The sequence below is a fragment of the Dromiciops gliroides genome, chromosome 3, assembly GCF_019393635.1.
Source record: "Dromiciops gliroides isolate mDroGli1 chromosome 3, mDroGli1.pri, whole genome shotgun sequence".
Lineage (NCBI taxonomy): Eukaryota > Metazoa > Chordata > Mammalia > Microbiotheria > Microbiotheriidae > Dromiciops > Dromiciops gliroides.
The window spans coordinates 461,402,486-461,407,589 of record NC_057863.1 but is presented as its reverse complement, the minus strand read 5'-3'; the positions used below and the strand labels follow the sequence as shown (position 1 = coordinate 461,407,589).

Sequence of the window (5,104 nt, the reverse complement as noted above, 5' to 3'; positions counted from 1 at the left end):
TTTGGGGAAAAGAAATCAAAACTGTTTTGAACTTGTCGAGTTTGAGATAGTCAACTAGCATTTCATTTAGTGTCTGCTATGTGTTAGGCCCTGTGGAAGGTGGGGAAAAAAAAGGCAAAATCCATCTATATGCCTATAGAACATTTAGGTGAATTCTAGTGTCTCATAGGCATTTGATGATGCAAGACTGGTGTTCAGAAGAGAGACAAGAATTGAATATAGATTTGAGAGTCACCTGCATAAAGGCTGAGAAGGGAGTGACCAGACAGGAAGGAGAACTAAGAGAGAGCAGTGTCATGGACAACCTAGGGAAAAGTGAGGCGACAACAGGAAAAGAAGGTTAATAGTATCAAATGCTACACAGCTCAATCTGTTGTTGTTCAGTCATGTCTTACTCTTCTTGACCCAATTTGGCAAAGATATTGGAGTGGTTTCCTTTTCCAGATGAGGGAACCAAGGCAAACAGGGTTAAGTGATTTGCCCAGGGTCATACCAACACTAAGTGTCTGACTCCACACAGGGCACCAGAATCCATTATTAAAACTATGTCATTACCAAAAAAAAGAAAAGAAAAGAACGATGTCATTGAAGAGACATTCCTCTATGGAAGATGCCTTCCTGTGATTCCTTTTGATCATTTTGCCCTGCAGTGCAACCCCAAATAAGGTATAAACCTGGTCCCTCAAACATGGGAAGAACACTTCAAATCCACACATAGTTTGTTCTCTTTAAGAGCAAAATCTTATTATAAACCCTAATTAGCATATAAATTATTAAAAGCAGTCAACTTTAGAAAATTCCCCATTTATGGATTACCCAGGTTTTTAACTTTTCCTACTTTATTCTTTGGCTTCCTGCCTTTTGGCTATTTCACTTCATAGGATCATTTTGACTTAGATGGGGGAAGGATCTTAGAGGTCATTCAGTCCCAACCTCCTCATTTTAGAGAAGAGGAAACTGAAGCCCAGAGAGTCACCCCTACCAAGTGGTAGAAAGATAAGAGGAAAGTCAACAAGTATTTTACTGCTCACTAGTTGTTCTTAGAGACAGTATACAAAATCTCTGTAGTGATGGGATCTTGGAATTAGGATATGGGCATATAAAAATGATTTTGTAAGTGATTTGTGGAGTTTGGGGCAGGGAGGCTGGGGAAGGAGGAAAAAGCAGTTTACCATTTGGAGTAGGTAGACTTCCTTCAGGAGGCAGTGCTCCCAAAATCCCAAGGGTGATTAGACTGCTGGGAAACCGGAACTCACTTGGAACGCCACTAACTGCCCCAAGGGCCTACCTCAATAACTTTAGTTCCAAGCCTTTAAGTCAATTTTCTAATGCCTAGGAGGGGTAACGCATTAACATCTCAACAGGAATTAATTTATTGTGCTAATTAGCCATCAGGTTTCTGGGAATGGGGCTTTAATGAAACAGGAATATGGGGTGGCTTTATTTTGAGGAGAGAGATGGTTTGGTTATTGGTGTTTAGGAGTGCTCTGAAGCTGGTTGCTTACTGTAGACTAGAAAAGGTGAGCCCAGAGAAGATGAGCATGGGAATAGGGTTCTTTGGGCAGCAGGATGATATTGACAGCCTTGAGGAAAAGGGAATGATTGTAAAAGGCCCCTGGGCAAAAGACATTTCTTCTACTCTATTTTCCCTCAGGACAGCCCTTGAAGTACGGATAGGGAGGGAAAGTTTGGGTAAAATGAAATTTGTGGATTTTCTGTGCATTTATTTTTCCATGTTTCCCTGGGCTATCCTTATCACAAAAAGTCGAATACTATGTTATTAGTGGGCATATATGTATGTGTGTTTTAGTCAACATATAATCTTGAAAACCAACATTTGTGTTTAGTAGAATAACCTAATATTTTGGTCAAATAGTTTACGGGATTTTTAATCATTCGCAGTAAAAACAAACTTTTGGGTCTCAACCTCTAGAGAAGTATGTTCTAAAGTCTTCCTGTGTTAATTAAACCTAAGACCTTGAGCCAGTTCAAGGACTTTATTAGTAAAGTAGAAAGGCAAATATATTGGGGGAAAGAAGAGTAGGGAGAGTGCCAACTTTTCTGATTTAAAGGATGGTGCAGATTTCTTTACCAAAAGGTGTTTGGGTTTTTTTTTTTTCCCCTTGTTATTTGTGGAACTGTTATATCACAGGATACGTAGATTTCGGGCTGAAAAAAAAAAAGTTAGGGTCATTTAGCCCAACCCTCTCTCTCATTTTACAGTTGGGTCTAGTGAGGCTTAAGACAGTGTCAGGTGATAGGTGGAGCAAGATTTTTTAATCTAGTCCTCTGAATCCAAATCTAGCTTTAATGTAAAGGGATTTAGAGTAGCTGTGAGGAGGGATATTCTTTGTGCTTGGTTTTGGGGAAAACTCTGGAGGACTAGGTGTTGTTGACTAGACGGAGAGGCCAAAGAAGATGGGCATAAGAGTAGTGTTTTTGATGGTACCAACAGCACGGATGATGGCTATTATTTATTAAGCATTTCTTATGTGCAGGCACTGTGTCAGGTGCATCTGGATCCTCTGCTTTACAGCGACCAGGCCCAGGCCCAGGCCAAAGTTGTTCAGAAAGAATGTCAAGAGGGTCACCTAGCTAGGCCTCCATCTCCAAGGAGCCTTCAAATGTATCAGTGCAACAATGGGACAAAGGGAATTTGAATGGTTTTCCAGGGCTTGCTATAAGTGCATTAATACTGCAACGCATTTGCATGGAGGGTGAGGGAGAGGGAGGAGAGGGTGTAATCCTGAAAAACATTTTAATACATTAAAAAAATATCAAGGTATGTCTTACCTTTTTCCCTTTTGCTGACTTATTGTGTTTTCACGAACCTTAATTTTTATTGTCTTGCGGACCTCAACGGCTAGAAGAGGCCCTGATCCCTGGAAACCCCTGTGCTGGGCCAGGAGGCAGTGGCATTCTTTTGGGCCCCAAGCTTTGGCAGAGCCCTGGGCTGGTACCTGGAATCCAGGACTCCAGACCTCAGATTCTTAGGGGCCACTGAGACCCCCGGAACAGAAATACCTCCTCCCGGGGTATTTTCACACACACACCCCCCACCCTTCCACCCTCCCTTGAAAATGGGCTGGAATAATACAGATGAAATTAAAGTAGAGAAAATCCAGTAGCAGAGAGCACACCTTTCCACACCACCTCCATTCCCCATTAAGCCAGAACACGGCTTTTGCATGTTCACACCAGGGCTCCCGCGGCCGCTCGGGACACAACTTGTGGGGCGACCGCGGCGGCCCCGAGCGCGCGCTTCCCGTCTCTGCGCGTGCTCGAGAGCCCTTTCCTTAGGCCCGCAGACCGAGGAGCTCCCGGATCCCACAGCTCGAGTACGTGTGGCGGAGGAGAGTCATGGTCCTTCGGGGTGCGAGGAAACGCTAAGACACCAGTAATTTTATTCGACCACGCGAAACTCCTCCCTGTTAGAGAACGAATGAATACCAAGAGCGGAGAAGCGTTTGGTAGCTGGGGGATGTAGCTCAGTGGTAGAGCGCGCGCTTCGCATGTGTGAGGTCCCGGGTTCAATCCCCGGCATCTCCAGAAGCTGAGTTTTTTGTTACTATTTTTTTTGTTACTATTTTTAGCAGCTCTTTCCGGCAAAATCGGAAATACTGAAATTGACCTCTTTCCGCTCTTCATTAAAGATTTCATGACTTGTAAATTCAGAAAGAGTCAAATAGGGATAAAATAAGATGTTCGGACGCTGTAAAAGAGAACTAAAAAAGGAAAACAGGAAACAATTAACTTTGTGTCAACTCTTAAGTATAGGACTCGAGAGCTGCGTACGTCATGTATTCTCTCATAACTCCTAGGGTTGGCTTGTTTAAAAAAAAAAATAGTTCAAAAAGCAGCTGTTGCATTGGCCGGGAATCGAACCCGGGCCTCCCGCGTGGCAGGCGAGAATTCTACCACTGAACCACCAATGCCGACGTAGGAAGGAGTTCTCAAAGATCTCCTAGTAGGTAAGAAATGCAATACAATGCCATAATTGACCTCGATTGGTTATTGTTGATATTGTTCATTTTCTCTGGATTGAAAAATCTGCATTCAATTGAAATATACGATTTTTTTTCCTGTAATAAAAGATTAGAAATATATTGAGAAGTCACACCAAAGTTCACAGTGCATTCATTTCTTTTGACCTTTGTGAATAGTTAAGCCCTAAATATTTTTTTAAGAAGCAAACTGAGACTAGGTCACTTCCAGATAAAAACTACAGAATCCTCAAGTAGTTAAGACAATTTAATTTTAAAACTAGCTTTTCCCTTTGTCAGTTCAATAACACCAATATGTAAATGCTTCCTATGTGCACATCCTAAAATAGGCCTTGGCGGGGGCAGGGTGATAAATATAAAACGAAGTTCCTGCCCTCAAAACTCTTACAATCTAGCGAAGGACCAGAGCCACACACAAGTAGCAATACAACTAGAATAATGTTTTTGGTCGTGCTCTAGATAATAATTCTGTTTTGAAAATTTATTTTAAATGACCGTAGGAGCTTAAGAGAATGAGAAAACTGTGGCATTTGGAAGTTCATAATAATTATTAAGGGGGAATATATGTGTGTGTGCGCACGCATGTATTTGTATACACACATATATACATACACATATATATATGAATATATATTTATATATAGATATACTAAATCTTTTTAAATTATTGATGTGTTTTGTTTTTCTATTACAAATATTTACAGATTGTCCCAACTCTATGAGAGATCTCTTGTAACATAGTAAACAACTAAGCAATACTAACAATACAGTGACCTCATCTGAAAACTCACTCCACAGCTGTAGCAAACTCTATTTTATTTTTGTTTTAAATTAACACAATGGGGCAGCTAGAATGTGCTGTGGATAGAGCACCGGCCCTGGATTCAGGAGGACCTGAGTTCAAATTCGACCTCAGACACTTAACACTTACTAGCTGTGTGACCCTGGGCAAGTCACTTAAGCCTCATTGCCCCGCAAAAAAAAATAAATAAATAAAATAACACAAGCCTATTTTCTTTCTTTCCAGCTCTCCCTCCCTCAAATTAAGCTATTCCCTACTAGATTGTAATCTCCACAGCCAAAGGTACACATGTCTCAAT

General features: G+C 41.3%; 2 non-coding genes across 2 annotated transcripts; one reads left to right on the top strand and one right to left on the bottom strand.

The window, feature by feature from the left end:
• Positions 1–3,477: 3,477 nt before the first annotated feature.
• Positions 3,478–3,549, top strand: TRNAA-CGC. The gene has a single exon. It is a non-coding gene; the product is annotated as a tRNA-Ala (tRNA).
• Positions 3,550–3,864: 315 nt separating this feature from the next.
• TRNAG-GCC lies at positions 3,865–3,935 on the bottom strand. The gene has a single exon. It is a non-coding gene; the product is annotated as a tRNA-Gly (tRNA).
• Positions 3,936–5,104: the final 1,169 nt, after the last annotated feature.